This window comes from Schistocerca nitens, chromosome 2 (assembly GCF_023898315.1).
Source record: "Schistocerca nitens isolate TAMUIC-IGC-003100 chromosome 2, iqSchNite1.1, whole genome shotgun sequence".
Lineage (NCBI taxonomy): Eukaryota > Metazoa > Arthropoda > Insecta > Orthoptera > Acrididae > Schistocerca > Schistocerca nitens.
The window spans coordinates 49,179,750-49,202,107 of record NC_064615.1 but is presented as its reverse complement, the minus strand read 5'-3'; the positions used below and the strand labels follow the sequence as shown (position 1 = coordinate 49,202,107).

The 22,358-nt window shown below is 40.1% G+C and overlaps 1 non-coding gene across 1 annotated transcript; it reads left to right on the top strand.

The window, feature by feature from the left end:
• The first annotated feature begins 19,909 nt into the window (after window positions 1-19,909).
• Window positions 19,910-19,984, top strand: Trnal-caa (transfer RNA leucine (anticodon CAA)). Its single transcript has one exon. It is a non-coding gene; the product is annotated as a tRNA-Leu (tRNA).
• Window positions 19,985-22,358: the final 2,374 nt, after the last annotated feature.

The following is a 22,358-nucleotide window of genomic DNA, read 5'->3' as shown; positions in this document are numbered from 1 at the left end:
ATAATTCCAATCCCAAAGAAAGCAGGTGTTGACAGATGTGAAAATTACCGAGCTATCAGTTTAATAACTCACGGCTGCAAAATACTAACGCGAATTCTTTCCAGACGAATTGAAAAACTAGTAGAAGCCGACCTTGGGGAAGATCAGTTTGGATTCCGTAGAAATATAGGAACACGTGAGGCAATACTGACCCTACGACTTATCTTAGAAGCTAGATTAAGGAAAGGCAAACCTACGTTTCTAGCATTTGTAGACTTAGAGAAAGCTTTTGACAATGTTGACTGGAATACTCTCTTTCAAATTCTGAAGGTGGCAGGGGTAAAATACAGGGAGCGAAAGGCTATTTACAATTTGTGTAGAAACCAAATGGCAGTTATAAGAGTTGAGGGGCATGAAAGGGAAGCAGTGGTTGGGAAGGGAGTGAGATAGGGTTGTAGCCTCTCCCCGATGTTATTCAATCTGTATATTGAGCAAGCAGTGAAGGAAACAGAAGAAAAATTCGGAGTAGGTATTAAAATCCATGGAGAAGAAATAAAAACTTTGAAGTTCGCCGATGACATTGTAATTCTGTCAGCGACAGCAAAGGACTTGGAAGAGCAGTTGAATGGAATGGATAGTGTCTTGAAAGGAGGATATAAGATGTGGCGAAATAAATAAAAAACATTCTACATTTTAAATTCCACTTCATTGTTGATTTAATCAGAATTCTCACCTTAGACGTAGAATTAGTCCTTCTGCCACAATATTAATTCATCAGTCGCCATCGAAGCTCTTCTCTTTGTTGACCGTGTGTATCTTCCTAAGTCGGCATCGGTTCACTTCACGAAAACGGTGGAAATCAAGGAATACAATGCTACGTTGCTTTAAATAATTTTCGTAACACTTCGATACTTCTCACTATTTTTTATTCACAAGACAATAAAACTTGCTCTGCTCGTCGCACAAACCATAATTACTAACAATATGGCTGCATTTCCGCAGACACCAAAAATTACGTCCATGCTCCACGAGGCAACAATCGAAAGTGTTCCTTAGCTCCTTGGAGTATCAAACAAAAGAGAATCCAATGTGAACTTTACAAAGATTATAATATACATGCCTCTCAATTTATCTTTGGCGCAGCTTTTAAGATATTGTATGTCTCTGCATAGGAATGTGTCATTAAAACTGCCCCCCTACTGTATACTGTCACTAGAAAATTTTATTTGATTGACAGGATACAGTAGTCGACCTTGTAATTGATAGGTTTCGGGGTCTTTTATTTACAAACTTCATTTTTATTGTCTCATTTTCATGGCACTGTGAATTCTTTGGTATTTCTGAGTGTGTGTCAGTTTTTTGGTATACTTATGCTAATATTTACAAACCTTAAACCTAATATACAAAGTTCTGGTTAATACTGAGAAAATGACATCATGTAGTAAAGTTTGTACAATAAAATATACAATTAATACAACGTTACAAGCAAATGTTTCCTTCCTCATCAGAGGTGAAAATTAAGTCCTTGTATTGCTTTCTGTATTTATTCTGGGGCGACGAGCTTTGTTCGCTATCCGCAGTGTTGAATATGGGCGTGTGATACGCGCGCCTGATTGTTTGGTCGTTCGTTAGCAGGCGACGTTGGTTGAATGCGCGCGCCAGTGCACTGAATATACACCGACGTGCGGGTACCGTCGAGACGTCCGAAACTCAGTATGCGTGTGCTTTTTGTAGTTCCTTCCAGTACTTAGACTGGATACGAGGTACATTGGAATATGTGCCCCGAAGAACACACCACACTATGTGCGAGGCGGAGGACGATCCCGTCGATGCAGCTCCTGGTAAGAAGCGTACCATGTCAAACTTGTTTGGCATTGTCCTTTCTTATTGTGTCGCCATGGGTCGTTTGACGATACAAACTTCAATTTTCGATGTCACTTGCTTAGGCTCGCTGACACTTGCAATGTAGCACTACTTTGCACAATTTTAATTTCTACACACACCACTTTAACCGCGAGTATTGCGATCGAAACTTTCTTTTCACTTCACTTTTTTTTCTTCGCATTAACCCCTTTTACCTATTGTACCGAGATTCATTTCCCTCAATACTTCTGGTCAATGTACATAAGTATTCACAAAATTGTAAGTCACGGGACTTGGCATGAAATACAAAATACATCACATACAATTGAATAACAAATAACACATACAATACATTGGTTCCATTAATTACAGGAAAAAACTATCGACGAAAATTGAAAAATTTTTGACCACTCGAAGTGGCTTCTTCGTCTTGAATTTTACTGACACACACACTTTTTTCCATTAATCTGTTAGAAGGAACAAGTCCTTTGTTTTCCTTCTTGAACTCGAGTATATGTTAAGGTTTACCTCCGTTACGTATTCTTCATACGCAACGACATGCATCAGCATGCAGAGAACACACCTGTAGCCGCTCCACTGAAGCTTGGGAAGGGAATTTTCTACCTTCTACTTAGGGTAGTGGCGACGACTACGTGTATGCTACGGTTTTTACCTATAAAATCTGAAAATGCACGAAATAATCATTTATATGCACATAACCTAATATGTACAGCGTTTTGTGCTTAAGCACGTTCTGGTGTGCTTGTAAATCATTACCTCTAATAAAATTTCCTACATTAACATAGACATATAAACATAAAATCTTGAAGTTCAGGGCGTAGCTACTATTAATATGCACAGTGTTTCATAATAGCGGCACGCCCTTGTGTGCGTGTATCATCTTCAATTAAAGTGCGCTTATAGGCGTCTTGTGTTATCATGGGAGAAAAAATAGACATTTTAATGCATCGGTTGTCATGAAAATCTATGTACACGAATAATCAGACTTTCATAGCTTCAGTGCAGCATGATATTCTGTATGACGTTTTTGTTCATAATTTATTTTATAGACGATTCCTTTGCTTACAGGTCGTCGATCACACTACTTACCTGTTTCTCGTATAGCGGCGATATCATTTTCATCCTTTGTGACTGTAAATCGTTATATGTGTGAAAGATATAATTTTGACATAATTTTTCCTTTCATGTTTCAAGTGGGTAAAGTAATTCATACCTTCCTTCTGCACACATGAGTGAAGTATCGCTAATGTTGCACTTTGTACCAGGTTTTTCGTGTTTTCTCGCAAACTCGTAGAGTCTTATGGTGTTAATTAAGTTGTTTCTTGACGTTAGGTATACCTGTTTATACGAGGTTGTCTTAGAGTTTAATTTTCCTTATACACTTCTATGTTGTTTAGGTTCCGTACATGTACAGAGCTTCTTTCGCCTTTCACACATTCATACATACGTTTATACACACAAAAAATATCTACCACTATAATATACACTTTGCTGGTGGGGCCCTTTTTCGGTACCCTGCACCATTCCTTCAATATCCCAAAATAATTCAGGGTGTGCTGAGCATCGTCCCCTCATACTAATAATACTTACAATTAAATATTTCTTCTTACATACATAACTGCCTTACGGTCCATTAATGCGCAATCATTCCATATTTTTCTCCTTTACACTTTAGCTTTCGTACATGTAACCTCGTGTATAGCTTATATATTCTACAAAGTTGTTTGCTGAGTGCTTTAGGTGTTTCCTAACGTTAATGTGTTTCTATCTCTATAAATCCTAGGTATTTGTTTTGAGAGCGATTCAGTTCATTACTCACGCTGCATAGATCTGTTTATTATTTTCCTGTTTTAAAGCTTGTCATTCTTTTCCTTAGTCACAAAAGTTCCCGCGTTTACCTTGTTGTTCATTCTGAAAATCGCTAGCTACTGTGTAATGTAAATGTATGCGTTATCTCTTTTCTTTCCTCTTTGCTGCTTTTTCCCTATATGTAATTGTGTGTTGTTCTCGTGTACATAGCCTTTCTTCCGGTTATATATCTGCATTATATTTATTTATTTATTTTTCTATTTTCTTTCTCCTTCTGTACAAGCTAAGATTTTACTCAGTATAATATTATATTACAATACCGTCCATGACCAGTATGTACTTGGATGTTCACTTTTATTACGTAATACCAGCTTATAATTAAATTTTCTAAGTTACTATTTACAAGACTTGTGTACCGTTTTCTTTCTTGTTTTTGAATGGATTTCGCCTCTGTGTCTCATAATAAGCGTGGTCTCAAAACTTTTAAACGTTCCGCGCATGCGCGCTTACGTACCACGACTGGACTGTAGGTGCGGGGAAAACTCTGCATTGTTGGTGAACGTTATTCGTGATAGCCGCCATCGTGTAATATGAGTCACGTGTCGTCTGGACTCGACTGCGTATGCGCCTTCGCGCTTTGTATACGCTCAGCTGATCGGACAGGGAAGGGGGGAAGATTTCTCCCCTGCTCGCTGCCTACAGCGCGGCCAATGACCTCGTCTTGACATGCAGCTATCACGTGCTCATTAGCTGAGCGTTGGATTGCAACTTCGACGTGTGGTTTGTTGCTCGTCTCAAGCGAACAAACTCTGACCTTCGTGCTAATTTGTCTTTGTTCCCCTCTCTTAAATAACTGAGTTAGACTACAAAAGTACCGTATGGTTTATTTTATAGTGTTAAGACTCACAGTAACACATGTTTCATTAGGTTTGGTTAAATATGCGTTTTTAAGCTGGCATATGCCCCCAGTTGTTCACAAGTTTCTTAGATTAATGACAGCAATTTTACTATGTGATCCAAGGTTGTATAATTTCAATTTTGCTAAAATAACATATAACCTTTAATGAAAAAATTCCTTGATATCCTTGTGGGGGTATAACCCTTTCACCTTGCCCGTTCGTGTGTTACCTAACAGATAACATCCTGGGTGAGGTTTGTCTATTATAATGAAAGGGCCATCATACAACAACTGCCACTTTTTGTTTAACGCCTTAATTTTAGAGGATTTTGGGTGGGTACGTAATAGTACTTCCTGTCCAATGTTAAATTCTGTAACCTTTCTTATCTTTTTGTTGAACTGCTTTCTCCTTATTTCTGCTTGTTCTTCCATCTGTAGTAATGCTTGACGTACCTTTTCATCTAGTTTTATTTGCTTTGTGGCTAATTTAGGTAAAGGTTTAGCCCATTCGTCAAGTTCTGTGCCTTGAAACATTAACTCTGTAGGTGTAAAGCCTGTTGAAGTATGAATATGCTGAAAGGGGGCTATGTATTCCACCCACTTTGTCTGTTTATTTGGTATATAAGTTCTTATAAAGCGATTAAATTCTTTAAAATTTCTCTCAACCGGGCTCGATTCTGGGTGAAATTTGGATACCAATATATGTTTTATGTTTTGAGATTCGAGAAATGTTTTCCATTTATTACTAGTGAAGTTTGTTGCATTATCAGTTAATATAATTTTCGGTTTTCCCACTAGTGGTATGTAGTCTTCTATCATGCGTTTGATTATTGATCCCGACAGTACTGCTTTTATAGCATACATTTTTAAGTACTTTGTGAAGACATCATTAAATGCGATCACATATCTGACTCCTCCCCTAGCTCGTGGATATGGTCCTGCTGCGTCCACGGAAACTAGTTCTCTTGGTCTAGTTGGAATGATAGGGTGTAATACGTCCAAACAAGATCTGTTAAGATGTTTAACCTTCTGACATATTGTACACTTTTTTATTATTTGTTCAATCCTGCGTCTGAGGTTCGGGAAGTAACAATACGTTGATATTTTCGCTGTACATTTTGATACCCCATAGTGTCCCCATACTCTATGTGTGTGTCTTATCAAATTGTCTATGTATTCTTCCGGGATGCAGACACACCAGGTGTTGGATTGTGGATTGCGCCTGTAGAAAAGAACATCGTTTGACATTGTGTAATATTGTTTCAGTGTACTATTGTCATCTGCCTGCAGTTTTTGTATAACTTGTCTCCATCTATTGTCTTCCTTTTGTAGTTTGCTCATGTCTTTACACATCTTTCTGTAATATGGTTGAAATGTGCCATCATGCATCAGAAAAACTCTAAAATCGGAAGTCTGTTCGATCAATTCATTGAACTCGCTCAAACCTTGTGGCAAGCGCGATAATGCGTCGGCAATTACATTCTGTTCACCCTTGATATAAACTATCTCGAAATCAAATTCCTGGAGGAATAAACACCAACGTGCAATCCGTTTGTGCAACAATTTGCATGTGAGTAAAAACGATAATGCTTGATGGTCACAAAACACTCGTGTATGCCTTCCCCAGAGATAGTACTGGAACTTGCGGAAAGCCCACACTACAGCTAACGCTTCAAGTTCAGTTGCCGAATAGGCTCTTTCACATTCCGTTAACGTTCTACTGGCAAAACTAATTATGTTTACTTTCTGTTTTCCATTATCATCTACTAATTGGAACAGACAAGAGCCTAATCCCTGACATGAGGCGTCCGTGCTCAAACAAAAGTTGTAGTTCATGTTAGGATGCTTCAGAATGGGTGCGTTTATGAGTGCCTGTTTGATTTTTACGAAATCGTCCTCACATTTTTCTGTCCACAACCATGTGTGGTTTTTCCTTAAAAGGTTGAGTAGGGAATCACTATTCAGTAACTGTTTGGGCACGAATTTTCGAAAAAATGACGTGAGCCCCAGAAAAGCTTTCAATTGTTTACGTGTTTGTGGTGAGGGGAAATATTTTATGGCATCAAGCTTTTTTGGATCTGGTAAAATTCCACCTGGTGAAATAATGTGGCCTAAAAATTTTATTTGATCCCTTCCGAATTCGGACTTCTTAAAATTTGCTGTGACGTCATATTCTCGGAAATTTTGGAACACTTTGTGTACCAGTTCTACACGCTCTTGCCAGGTCTCCGTGGCTATCAATAGATCGTCTACATACAACGTCACTTTGCTAATCAGTTCTGGACCCAATACTCTGTCTAAAGCCTCTATAAACACCCCAGCACTCACGTTGAGTCCAAATGGCAGTACTTGGAATTGATAGCTTCTGCCAGCATGAATGAACGCAGTATATTTTCTGCTATCACTATGTAGGGCTATTTGCCAATACGAAGCCTTCATGTCAACGGATGTTAAATACTTCACTCCATGAAATTTAAGCAATTGCTCATCTAAGTTCTCCGGCCTAGTGCGTATTGGTACGATGATCTTATTAATTTCCCGCGCATCAAGTACTAATCTGACTGATCCGTCAGGTTTGCTGACAGCTAGGATGGGACTGCAGTACGGTGAATGTGAAGGTTCTATCACCTTCCACAGAACCATTCTATCTATTTCTTTGCGAACCGCTTCCTTCTTTGCCCATGGTATCGCATATGATTTATGGCAGTACGTTTTATGTGGGTAGACTTCCATTTTGTATTCATAATTTTTGATTATTGTCGGCTGTTTTCTAAAAATGTCTCGGTATTCATAAATAAGATCTGCTAGTTCATTTTGTTGAGTCTCTGAAAGACAAGTGGATTTTCCTACCTTCTCGTGGGCGGCCTGTTCGTTAATTATTTCCGTGTCTAAGTGTTCGGGGAAAGGAATATCTATCAATAACACTTGTGGGTAAACTAATTTTACTTCAGCTTGTTCCTGTAATTGGCCATTACGATCTATTGTTGACTTTACAAGATTGACCTTCACACTACGACTGCCCACTCGGAAATGGCAAAGTCCACTGCCTATGTCGATGTTTACTTTATGCTGCCGGAAAACTTCCATACCTAAAATACAATTGACGATTAATTTGTCAACGATTAAGGAGGTACAGTTTATCGTGACATCGCTAATGGTAACAGGTATTTGCGTCTGCCACTTAATACTTTTTGACTTGTTACCTACAGCTGTCAAGATTTTACAATTTTCCGTTGGCAACACTGGTACTTTTAATGCTTTCGAAACTTCTTTAAATAAACTGTTAGAAATAATATTCGTAGATGCGCCTGTATCTAAAATTACGTTGGTAATTATAGTTCCTATCTTTGCTGTTATTACAGCCTGCACGAGGTCACTTACCTTGTCCGGTGCTTTCACCTCTTCTTCACATAGATCATCTTCTACGGTAGCATCCTGATCATATCTTAAAAATATTTGTTCAAGATGTAATGTGTGCTTGTTTGTGCCCCCTGTTGTCAAACCGGTCGGCCGGTGGGGGCTCATTACGACCGATTGTTGTTTACCGGGGGAGACAACGGCGTTGCTTCAGTACTGTCCGTTACCTCTACAAAGTGTACTGAGTGGTTATTCTGTCGCCAATTAGTTTCCGGACCGCTGCGTGCAACATTTTCTTGCGACCGGCCGTCGCTATTCCTCCTTGGTCTGTCATTCCTATTACTGTAACTATTGTAATTTTCATTTGTGTGCCGCCTTTCATCACGCGGGCCTGACCAATCATTCACGTGATTTCTATCATTTCCATACCGGCGTGGACCGTAATCTGTACTATACCTTCGGTCTTCACGTCTCTGTGGCGCCGAATTCCTCCGATTTCCGTAATTCCAGGTTCCATTATTTGGCCTTGTCGCATACGGATGCCAACTGTGTGGGTTTTGTCCACTGCCATTAAAATGATATCCGTTACCGTTGTTTTGATTTGTTCCGGAATATTCATTCCGATTACTTGTGCTCGGCTCTTCTTCGTATATTAGATCAATTGAGTCAAGCACGGAAAGAAAGTATTCAAGGTCGTTCTCCGGCATGGTTACAAATTTTTCGCGTAAGTTCGCGGGTAGTCTGTTTTTCAGAATTTTGAGAACATCTACGTGCGGTATTGGATTGTTCCAATAGCGCGTGTTATTCAAGTACTTTTCGAAATACTTTCTCAACCCGCCGTTTTTGAGGTTGAACGGTTGTGGGTTGAATACCACACGTCGCAGTCTTTCTTGGACCCCAGCAGACCAATATTTCTCCAAGAAAGCCCTTTCAAATTGTTCGTAGGTGACGCACTGTTCAGCCATGTCTGTGGCCCACAAAAGTGCGTCACCTTGTGTGAAGCCTACTACATATCTAATCTTCTGTGCCTCAGTCCAGTTTCTTGGTAAGACATTTTTAAATGCTCTTACAAATACAACTGGATGAGTTTTTCTGAATTCTGTGGAGAAAACTGGAAACTGTCTATGTTTCAACAGGCTCTCATCGACTAGAATCGTCGAGATGCAAGGCGACACGCCTACTGCCTGTTGCAGCACCACGTTTGGCGAATAGCCATTGTTTGCCTGTGCCGGTGCGTGCACATACGCCGGACTGGGCGCGTGATGTTCTGCGTTATTGACATCGTAATCTGGCACGGGCGAATAAGTGTCGCGCTGCCTTTGCTTGACGTAGGCAAGTCATTTGAAACATTCAGTCTACCCGCGATTTCCTTACGTATTCTGTCCTCGGCTACTTTGATTTCATTACCTAATTTTTCAAAAAGTTTTGTTTCCCGGTCAGTTATTGATTCATTTACGTTACCGTTTTCTAAAGTTTCATTTATTTTTATAATGTCCGCGTTGATACGTCGAGTCTCCTGTTTCAGAAAACCGACTTCTTCGTTAACTTTATTAACCTGGTCAGGTATTTCTTCACATGCGGACTGTACTCTTGTTAAATTTAATTGAATAGCCTGTACGTTTTCATGTATTTCTTTTTGTACGGTTTGTGTTTGATTGTGTGTTTCTACTATTTCTGACAGTTCCTGTTCCTGTTTGTTTGTAAGATCTGAGAATTTCTTTTCTAAATCATTTGCCAATACATTGTATACACTATTGACTGTTTTAATGACTTTGTCTTCGATCTTTTGATCGATTTCATTGGTGAGTTTATTTAAGCGTTGATCGAAATGTCTGTGCATGTTTTCAAATTGCGTGTTTACACTTGAAAACTGCTGTTGGAACCCAATTTCCATGTTTGACAATTTTGTGTTTGTCATGTTGTGGCTGATTTCTAGATTCGCCAGTTTTATGTTTGTTGTGTTGTGACTGATCTCTAGATTCGCCAGTTTTGTGTTCGTTGTGTTGTGACTGATCTTTAAATCAGATAATTGCTCGCTCACGTTTGGCATCAGACTATATAGTGCCTCAAGCGTAACTGACGAAGCTTGTGTGTTTGTATTTATGCCATTATTTGTTGCCATTGTTTGTCTGTCACGGTTTGATTGAATCGAAACCTGGCTAGTTTCACTGATTTCACGCGAAATATTTTCATCTGATCTGGTAATCGATGCTTCATGGACTGTGTACAAGGTTTCATTTGCAAGTGGTTCGTTATTGTTAATCCATGTGGAGTGCAATTGAATTGTATTTACTTCTACATTATGTTGTGCTGAAAAACTAATGGCGTCATCATTTACGTCACTATTGTCAGAATCGGTCACGTGTCCATGAACATTTGTCAAATTAAAATTCTCCGATTCCATTGTGAAGATATTATTTTTGTCTGTACTTTACTGTTAATCTAAATCTTTAAATTCTCTCGCAGTTGAATTAATAAAAATATCTCGCGATTGTTATTTGTTGCGCATCCGAAATTTACAAGATGGCGCACTACGTCTTCTAATTCTGCGATTGTTGAACACAAAAAAGTAATTATCAAAGTGTATTTGTGTGTTGCCACAAACACTACCAGGATTTTAATATGGAAAGGAAAAGGTTCTGCTTTAAGTGGAGCTAAGCCAAGGTGCAGCCGCTGCATGCGTTTGCGCTTTCCTACCTTAATTACGGCTGAGCTGCGTCACTCACGATTACGTTAGGTTTGTAAATCCTTGTCCTTGTTCCTTCTGGTTATTGTGCCATCCGTTTATACAGTTAATATTGTTTCACCTTATTCGTCATTTTCCATGTGCGTCATGTAACAGAGAAACAGCAATTAGTACAAGTACATTTGTAGTACAACAATGAAGTACTTACTCTTTGTTCCACCAGCACTGTCCTGTCACAGTCGCCAGTGTGGCGAAATAAATAAAAAACATTTTACATTTTAAATTCCACGTCATTGTTGATTTAATCAGAATTCTCACCTTAGACGTAGAATTAGTCCTTCTGCCACAATATTAATTCTTCAGTCGCCATCGAAGCTCTTCTCTTTGTTGACCGTGTGTATCTTCCTAAGTCGGCATCGGTTCACTTCACGAAGACGGTGAAAATCAAGGAATATAATGCTACGTTGCTTTAAATAATTTTCGTAACACTTCGATACTTCTCACTATTTTTTATTCACAAGACAATAAAACTTGCTCTGCTCGTCGCACAAACCATAATTACTAACAATATGGCTGCATTTCCGTAGACACCAAAAATTACGTCCATCCTCCACGAGGCAACAATCGAAAGTGTCCCTTAGCTCCTTGGAGTATCAAACAAAAGAGAATCCAATGTGAACTTTATAAAGATTATAATATACATGCCTCTCAATTTATCTTTGGCGCAGCTTTTAAGATATTGTATGTTTCTGCATAGGAATGTGTCATTACAAAGACGAACATCAACAAATGGAAAACGAAGGTAATGGAATGTAGTCGAATTAAGTCCGGTGATGCTGAGGGTATTAGATTAGGAAATGAGACACTTAAAGTAGTAAAGGAGTTTTGCTATTTGGGGAGCAAAATAACTGATGATGGTCGAAGTAGAGAGGATATAAAATGTAGACTGACAATGGGAAGGAAAGCGTTTCTGAAGAAGAGAAATTTGTTAACATCGAATATTGATTTAAGTGTCAGGAAGTCGTTTCTGAAAGTATTTGTATGGAGTGTAGCCATGTATGGAAGTGAAACATGGACGATAAATAGTTTAGACAAGAAGAGAGTAGAAGCTTTCGAAATGTGGTGCTACAGAAGAATGTTGGAGATTAGATGGGTAGATCACATAACTAATGAGGAGGTGTTGAATCGCATTGGGGAGAAGAGAAGTTTGTGGCACAACTTGACTAAGAGAAGGGATCGGTTGGTAGGACATGTTCTGAGGCATCAAGGGATTACCAATTTAGTATTGGAGGGCAGCGTGGAGGGTAAAAATCGTAGAGAGAGACCAAGAGATGAATACACCAAGCAGATTCAGAAGGATGTAGGTTGCAGTAGGTACTGGGAGAAGAAGAAGCTTGCACAGGATAGAGTAGCATGGAGAGCTGCTTCAAACCAGTCTCAGGACTGAAGACCACAACAACAACAACGAGTGGGAATAAGTAAAATATGTCAGGAGGCCACTCTGTTTGTTTCCAAGAGTAGCAACTAAACCAAGTAGTAAACATCGTTGGTTGAGAAGGTCAGTAATATGCTTCAAACAGTTCAAGTTTTTATCAGTATGTACACCCAAAAATTTGGAGCATTCTACTCTATTTATTGACTCCTGCTCATGTGCTACATCAGTTTATTGTACAGAACTGAATACACGGTATTTTTTCAAAATTCAGGGAAATTCCATTTTCTCAGAACCGCATAATAAATCTTTGCAAAACATCATTTACAATTTCTCCTGTTGTTTTCTCTCTAATTGGAGGTTTTATAACAGCTGTATCATCTCCAAAAAGAAACAATTCTGTTTGTTGAATGTTAAGTGGAAAGTCACGAACACAAAGGATAGAAGAGAACCGATAATTGAACCCTTTCCGACTCTCTTTGTGATTACTCCCTAGTCACTAGAATTTTCTACCCTTCGAACATTGTTTAAATTACTCGGCCCAGCTTTTTGCGTTCTGTTTGTTATGTATGATTCAAAGTAATGTGTTCCACAAAACTTAATTTTTGCTATGAGAATAACTTGATCTATGCAATCAAATACCTTGGATATACCACATAAAGTGCCACCTGGTGATATTTTATTAATTAAGGCTTCTACTTTCCGAAAAAGGAATGTATAAATAGCATTCTCAGCCAACTACCCTCCTGGAATCAAAATTGTGATTTGGGGGCTGGTTACAGGTTTCACTGTATATCCCAAGGAGAGTAGAACATGGGAACTGAAGACAATGAAGAAGACTACTTGCGGTAGATCAATCATTGTCCAGTTTATTCCTGCTCATAAAACATGAGTCTAATCCGAAAACCCGACGCTTCAACATACAGCTAGGTATACCGTCGGAACCACCAGCCTTTGCGGAATTACAAACTGCAGTTACCCAAAAACTTTGCTACCTCCGGAAAGGTTGAAATGGCACAAAAGTCATACCTACACTACAGAACTTCCGACACCCTAACAGCCAGACGCTAGAATAACATAGAAAATGTGATTTCATCAGTGCTGAGACTGAATCATCGAAGGCGTTCTGATCATAGCCGGTAACGGTCGAAATGGGTAATAATACAGGAATGAAAACAACAGCGGGAAACAAAACTCAGGGAAACTCGTTAGATCTACCGAGTACAACGAGAGGAAACGTGACTGAGTGGTTTTCATTGGCTGTGAGCTTTCAGACGATAAGGAGTCTGCCTGATGGAGCAATGCAGTGGCTCAACTAAATCCCCAGTCGTCCAAGGTTGACCCTTCGTAACGATAACGCAGCTGTTTGCTTTCTCACTTTCTGTGATTTGCGGGAGCAATGGTATCTAATTTTCCAATAGGACTGAAATCACCTCCATGCTACTCTCCCAGTTCCATAATGTCCTAAATTATTTAGCTATACACCCTCGTCTGTGCAGTGTTTTATCAGTGCTTTCCAGTAAATCACTCAGAAATGAATATATTGCCTAATTATTCTTAAACCAAGAATCAATACGTTGTGCTCTGAGATGTAGACAAAAAGTCTATCCTACTGGACAGGCAACTACCCCGTCTCACTCCTTTCTCCACCACTATTTCCCTTTCATTCTCCACGACACTTGTTACTGCCTTCTGGTTCCTGTACAACCTGTCGACGGTATTTCCTGTATTCCCTGTATTCCTTCTATTTTACTACTTCTACCCTCAGAATGTTGAAGATAGTGAGCCAGTTAATACTGTCAAAAGCTTTCTGTAATTCTACAAATGCTATAAACGTAGGTTTGCCTTTCCTTAACCTATATACTATGAGTATTCGTAGAATCTATATTACCTCACGTGTTCCTACATTTGTTCGGAATCGAATCTCATTTCCCCCGAGGTCGGCTTCTACCAGTTTCTCCATTCCTTTGTAAAGAATTCGTATTAGTATTTTGCACCATGACTTATGAAATTAGCCGGCCGGAGTGGCCGTGCGGTTCTAGGCGCTACAGTCTGGAAGTTGAGTCCCATAGTGCTCAGAGCCATTTTAACCATTCTGAACTTATGAAATTGATGATTGGGTAATTTTCACATCTATCAGCACCTTTTTTTCTTTGTTATTGTAATTATTATATCCGTTTTCAAGTCTGAGGGTATTTCGCCTGTCTCGTACATCTTGTTCACCAGAGAGAAGAGCTTTATCATGGCTGGCTCTGCCAAGGCTATGAGCATTTCTAATGGAATATTGTCTACTCCTGGGGCCTTGTTTCGACTTAGATCTTTCAATGCTCTGCCAAGTTCTTCACGCAGAATCTTATCTCCTATCTCATCTTCATCTACGCCCTCTTCCATTTCTATAATATTGCTCTTAAGTACATATCCCTTGTACAGACCCTCTATGTACTCCTTCCACCTTACAGCTTTCCCTTCTTTGCTTAGGACTTGTTTTCCGTCTGATCTCTTGATATTCATGCAGGTGGTTCTCTTTTCTCCAACGGCCTCTTTAATTTTCCTGTGCGTGGCATCCGTCTTTCCCGTAGTGATATATGCTTCTGATTCCTTAGATTTGTCCTCTAGCCATATCTGCTAAGCCTTTTTGCACTTCCTGTCGGTCTCATTATTTAGACGTTTTATTCCCTTTCACCTCCTTCATTTACTGCATTTTATATTTTCTCCTTTCATCAGCTAAATTCAGTATCTCTTATGTCACCCGCAGATTGCTACTAGGTCTCGTCTTTTCATCTACTTGTTCCTCTGCTGTCTTCACTATCTCATCTCTCAAAGCTACCCATTCTTCTTCTGCTGTATTCGTTTCTCCTGTTCCTGTCAATCGTTCCGTAATGCTCCCTCTGAAACACCCAAAAACATCGGTTTCTTTCAGTTTATCGAGGTGTCATCTCCTTAAATTCCTACCTTTTTGCAATTTATTCAGTTTTAACCTACAGTTTATAGCCAGTTTGTTGGCTATGGACTTTTCTTTTCCGATCTTTCAGAGAGCCTCCTCATTCCACACCTTACCAGTCCACTGATCTTATTTTGCTAGCACCACGACTCATATACATACAGAACTCAGTGTGCTGCTGCGTGTTCCTATTTAACGCTTCTCTTTAATACAGGCAAAATTTTCATTTGTGACTATGAATTCCGCGTACCTCATCTACCACACTGGGCCGGTATCTTGGGCAGTTCAAAAGTCTGATGTGCTCACCTTAGGCTTTGAAATCCTTTACTAAGTATACTTACCTACTTACGTATGTAGATATATAGATAGATTAATTATTACTAAACTCTTAAAATGGCGTGTCTACTCAGAGTCAATGCATCTATTATCTAGTCATCAGTTTAAAATTTTCGTTAACGCTGTTAGCGAAGACCACGAGACTCCTGAGCTGCGACAGAAACGTTCTGCAATCCCTTGGAGACTTTGTTTCTCTCGGATGCTAATCAGCTCAAAGGAGGAGGGCGTGTCATTGCGCCACACTCGCTTTCGACCCAATTTTATCGAGGAAACTTTCACGAGCCTCCTTAACTTCTTTAATCCTTTCAGTTTCAGCTCGTTCTTCTTGATATCTGCCTCGGATTCTTTAATTATTAAAGCGAATCATTCCTTACCTCATAGTGTGTTCCGATACACGAGTGAAATCGATTATTTATATTGACAGCGTCAACGCTTCTTGATTAATTTCGCGCTCCATTGATGGGGACAACATTATTTCTGTCATTCCATAGGTGTTCAATAAGCAACAGTACACACAAAGTGATTGGGCAACTCAGCCATACCGCAATAAGAATAACTACCAACAGTCGTCATACATAATACTGTAGCCTCAGACCGTAACATTCCATAGACATGATGTATGACTTACTGACTCATGCATCTGCGAAGAGCTCAGTCAGAATCGTTCAAAGCCGCTATTTCGTTTTTTGCGGCAATAATAATATTCGACAACAATTGCGTTTCCTGCCTATGACATAGCCATTAAACGGAAATCCAAGGAGCACAGTCCTTGCAATCAACCTAAAGTTTTCTTTCGTTCAATTTAAGAAAATGAAAGAGATCGAACACGAAAAAGATAGAACCGGCAATTGTTGATCCTCCCTCTAAAACTCTCATGGAATTACTGACAAGTACAAACGATACAGATTTTTCTACTGGCGTCAATGTATCAAACATATCATATTTTTATGCGCAGTTCAAAACGTAACACCGCGCACGCATATCGCTAACTGCAGCTGCAGTGAAATTAAATATTATGATATAAATGAATACTGAAAATGGTGGTCTCTACCGATGTTGCACAATGGATTCACATATTCTGGGAAAGGGTGTAGACGAAAAACATACTGCTACATCACCAACGTTACCAAGGTATCTACAAGAAAGAAAAACCACGACGAATAAAAATACTTCTGGAGCATTGCTAACGTTTAATGTATTGTTTAAAGCTTCAGATATGCAACATGAAATCCAGTTTATCCACGACATTTAAAATATGATCCACCAGAAGGAGGTGGAAGTTACGCCAAACAGCTATAATTGCTCTACCCCCATAAATGTTTTATGAAGTTCCAATAAAACAGTGTTAAAGGAGATATTCTTCCTCCAACAAATTTACTCATATTCTCGTGCGAGTTATGACCTGGTAGATCGGGACCTCAATGCCACGATTCGAATGTGTACAGTCAATGTTTGTTTATTAGCTTCCTCTCATTTCTGTTCGGGACCCTCCGTCGTATTATTAGATTCGAATACATATTCATTGACATTAGCAATATAAATATTACGATCTTGGAAAATTTTGCGTTTGAATGAAAAAAAGGATTATAATAAACTTACTGCATTGTAAGTTTACCACTTCCCCGTTACATACACCCTATAAATTTATCAGTTTCGCATTCAGAAATGACGATAAACTCATGAGGACTGTGAAAGCTAGGTCGGTGCAGACACGAGGCAAACGATTTCGCAAAAATATGAATACACTTAATAGCCGTAAAGCTGGTTAAGAAGAAAAGAAAACAAAAGGGGGATAGGTTAAACGTCCCTTCAACGATACGTCATATGGTCTGCAACTAATTTCATACGACTGGTTTAAATAGTTCAGAAGTATCACGTGGCAGGCGATAGTTACGTACAGTAAGAAAATTCAAGCAGAAACTTTAAATGGTTTGACTCAAGTCCACCTCCACGTATTAAGCTGCTCACGAATTACTTTAAGCAGACTGCGTGCTAGGGTGCTAAGAAGACATAATTTCGTTATTAACCAGCTGACTGGATAGGCCTCCTCTAACAGAAGGATTAATCTGTCTAGGAGGACTGTTTTTGTAAAAAAAAGAAAAAGGGAAAAAATACTGCCACAGTCAGTTGCCATAAACGTTGTTTGAGTATGGTACCGCGCCATAATGTAAAAGAGAAACCAACGTTTCCGCCACTGTTACAATGGCTTTCTTCTTAGTCTACTGACGCAGACCCAGAACAATGCCACTGTACGCATGGCCCCCCAAAAGTTGTTTCCTTCAGTAATGTTTTTCGACATCGTGGCACGGTACGATACTCGGAATACTCTTACGTCAACCTCCTCACTATTTGCTCAATTTTCTGGCAAGTGACGCCCAAAAACGTTTAATACGTGTGATCTTCTGTAATCGCTTTGTGAGTACATAAGGCATGTGAAGCGACTAATGGACTGTAGTTACACAAATTAAGATACGTAGATTGATAAGCAGTTAAGGAGCAAAGCTAGGATTAGGAAAAAGCGACGTTTTGGTTATCATGTGCAGGTAGAACTAACATGGATATGAGGAAAGATACCAATAGTACTTTCGGAGTTTCAGTAACATGGTGATATAGAGACAGGATACGTTTCAAAATTAGGAAATAAGATTGGAGAATTTATAGTATCAGAAGCCAAGATCGCTTGATGTGAAATACGCCGACGGGTGTAGCGTCCTCATATGTATTTGTCACGAACATGTTGTACAGTATTTGTTTAGCATTAATGAAATGAGAGACTTTAATAAAAGAAAATCTGTGTAATGTACTAACTAGCGAAAAGGAAAATCAATGGACATGGAATATAAGATCGTTAAATCCACGACATGTTACTTCTGGGAGAAACAATGACAGCAGAGGCTTGATACAATGTGCTACGAAACAGTATATTTACATCCGTTGCTCTTACAATCTAGTATTTACATAAGCGCCATTGTGATAGGATTACTCTCTCCTTTGACATTCTCTCTCTGGCGCTCTTTCTATGACTCTGTCGTCTTCCAGTTCTGTACGACTTTATAATTTGTTATTAATTGTGAAACAGATTTTCACCTTAAACTGTTATTTAATGCTTTTTTTTCGTGGTTGTAATCGCCCTGTGTGAAATAACGAAGAAATTACAGCAATTATAGCAAGCTGGGCTGTAGCATCGCAGAGTTACAATACAACCGCCATTACACGGCAAATCTAAATTTTAAAACTTTTCTTTACAGTCTCGCAACTGCTCGTTCGGGTAGTATAAAATTTCTATTTCACTGGTGCTCTAGGGCCTGAATTAGATTTGATCTATATCGAAGCAAGTAGGTGTACAATAAATGACTGAGCTTTCAGCTGGTCTGGCTACGAACTAACAAAGACGTAATATCAAGTCACGCTGTGAAGAAAAGGTGTGGGGCTATGCACTGTTAAACCATTACAGTGAAAAATATTTGCAGTGACAGTCATTTATGGTGGCATAGTTAATTAGGTGGTGTGAAAACAGGAACCTTACGTGGACGTAGTTACGGACGCTTATCATCGCGAGATTGTTTTATTTCCCCCTTGCTTATTTATTATAATAGCATTTACGCAATGCAGTCACAATTATTAGACGAAAGGCTCAATTCCTGATTGTTAACGTAAATGTGGCTAACAACTCTCGTGTAATTTACGTCGAGAACAGAAGTGCTAGGATCAGAACCCTGCAGTATTTTACGAGCTAATTTACAAACGATACTTTGATTCCAGAATGAGATTTTCACTCTGCAGCGGAGTGTGCGCTGATATGAAACTTCTTGGCAGATTAAAACTGTGTGCCCGACCGAGACTCGAACTCGGAGCCTTTGCCTTTCGCGGGCAAGTGCTCTACCAACTGAGCTACCGAAGCACGACTCACGCCCAGTACTCACAGCTTTACTTCTGCCAGTACCTCGTCTCCTACCTTCCAAACTTTACAGAAGCTCTCCTGCGAACCTTGCAGAACTAGCACTCCTGAAAGAAAGGATATTGCGGAGACATGGCTTAGCCACAGCCTGGGGGATGTTTCCAGAATGAGATTTTCACTCTGCAGCGGAAATGTGCGCTGATATGAAACTTCCTGGCAGATTAAAACTGTGTGCCGGACCGAGACTCGAACTCGGGACCTTTGCCTTTCGCGGGCAAGTGCTCTACCAACTGAGCTACCGAAGCACGACTCATGCCCAGTACTCACAGCTTTACTTCTGCCAGTACCTCGTCTCCTACCTTCCAAACTTTACAGAAGCTCTCTCTCGCAGGACGGTAGCTCAGTTGGTAGAGCACTTGCCCGCGAAAGGCAAAGGTCCCGAGTTCGAGTCTCGGTCGGGCACACAGTTTTAATCTGCCAGGAAGTTTCATATCAGCGCACACTCCGCTGCAGAGTGAAAATCTCATTCTGGAAACATCCCCCAGGCTGTGGCTAAGCCATGTCTCCGCAATATCCTTTCTTTCAGGAGTGCTAGTTCTGCAAGGTTCGCAGGAGAGCTTCTGTAAAGTTTGCAAGGTAGGAGACGAGGTACTGGCAGAACTAAAGCTGTGAGTACTGGGCGTGAGTCGTGCTTCGGTAGCTCAGTTGGTAGAGCACTTGCCCGCAAAAGGCAAAGGTCCCGAGTTCGAGTCTCGGTCGGGCACACAGTTTTAATCTTCCAGGAAGTTTCAATACTTTGATTTATTCAAAGAAAATCATAAAATCATTTAATTACAAAAAATTCAAACATAACACACCAAACGGAAAAAAATGGCAACACCAAGAATGATTACTATAGAATGATGTAATTTCGGGAATACATGAGTCTAGGTAAGATATTTGAGTCATTAATATTGCAAGAACACAGGCTAGTATAAGCACGAGATAATTCGTTGCAAATGTGAAATGTACTACATTAATCACAGGTACAATCGCCAGAATGTTGAATGTGAACATGCGAATTTGCTTGCATTGTATTATGCAGACGCCGGATGTCAGTTTGTGGGACGGAGTTCCATGGCTGTCGTACTTGCTTGTTAGTCGGTCAGTACAGGGACGGTTAATACTGCTTGTGGGTGACGCTGGATTTGTCGTGTGTGTGCTCTATTGGAAACAGATCTGGTGACCGAGCAGGCCTAGGCAACATTTCGACACGGTGCGTTACAACAGCGGTATTTAGACAAGCGTTATCCTGTTGGAGTGGAGCGCTGTTCATGAATGGCGGCACAACAGGTCGAAAGACCAGATTGACGTACAAATGTGCAGTCAGGGTGTGTGGGATACCCACGAGCGCCCCTGGTGTCATACAAAACCGCACTCCCGACCATAACTACAGGTGTAGAGCCAGTCTGTCCAGCACGCAGACAGGTCGGTTGCAGGGTGTCAAATGGCCTCCATCTAACCAACACACTGCTGTCAATGGCACGGAGGCAGAACTATCTTTCACCAGAAAATACAACAGAATTCCACTTTGCCCACCATTTAGTTCTCGCTTGAGACCACTGGAGCCTCAAAGGGCGGTGGTTTGGGGCCGGTGAAACACACTCTACAGGGCATGTGGTGTAAGGCATCAGGCAAATCCAACACCTTCCATGAAAACCCTGACATGATAGCATGATAAAAATATAAATTAGTAATACAAACTAGCATAGAAGTAGAATAACGTGGCTGAACAGCAGGCAACAAAATTTAGATAAAGGAATAATTTTTGACTGACTTAGACAACGATTCAGTGCAAAAATTAAGTTCGAAGGGTGGTGATATGTAAGGTGTCAGGCAAATCCAACACCTTCCATGAAAACCCTGACATGATAGCAAATCCGGCAGTATGTCACATAGCTCCGAATAAATCCTGACATTAAATTAACCAAAGTAATACGATCAACGAGTGAGCAAATGGAATACCACAGACTAACACAAGAACGCCTAAATGCATGTCATACCTTCCCACTGTGAAACAGACGCAGTTCCGAGCGGAGAAACGAGAACAGAAGCCGAGAGGCGAACCGTGTAGCCTAGAAGGCCCTACGATAAGGGACGGACACCCACATCGCCGGCCGATCGCCCAGAGCAGCCCCCAGCCCATGTTAGAGCCCTCCAGAAGAACAGTATAGATCTTACCATAACGCTAAAAGGGCCACACCAGCTGCAAGTTTTAGCGTGAGACTATACGCGTCTCTGTTACGTTGCAAACATTAAAAACATTGCCCCACCACGAAAAGTATAACGTTTCTCATTGGATAGACAGAATTTTTGTAAACGGAGCTTAAGGTTAACATTGAGACCCTGATTGGTGAGTTGAAAACACAGCCAGATACCTTTTTCTTAAGCCCACTTCAGTAAATTGCGGTAAAGGTAAGTTAGAGAGTTGCTACCGAGACGGCGAGGTGTGTGGAGCTGCGCCGCCCGCCGCCCCCTGACGCTAACCACCGCCAAGGAAATGAAGGCACGTGATGCCGCATAAGCGCGCATAAGGCTTCACTCAGAACTGCAGAAGTCTCATCTGTTACATCCCCCTTTTTGCGTAATACTAGTTGTCGATCGTCAATTGAACTTCGTGGCATTCACATTTGCTACTTGAAGTTAAAATCTGAGACGTGATGATTTTTCTGTTATATAATTATTGAGAAGCCACATCAGCCACTGTAAGTTACGACAAGTTAAATAAGTAAATAAAGATAATTGAGGGTCACTGTAGACCATTTTTGATAGTTTTCTCTTTTATGAAACTTAATTGAAACCTAGATTATAGATGTAATATGGCATAGGTCATCCTCCAATCCATTATAGAACTTGGAAACCCATTCAGGGAATATTCGTCCACATTTTTGTTGAACGCAGTTGGTTTTTATCATCCTGTATTAAAATATTTCCTTTCATCAATAGCGCAATTTATAAACAATGATTTGTGAGTAGAATGAAAATTCCAGTGGCAAACTTAACTGCTTTTTCGATGTTATTTTACCAACTAACTGAAAATAGGAAAGCCTTGAACCCCTTCCATTAAATTTAGTTAGTATTAAGATTCTTTTACAGGGA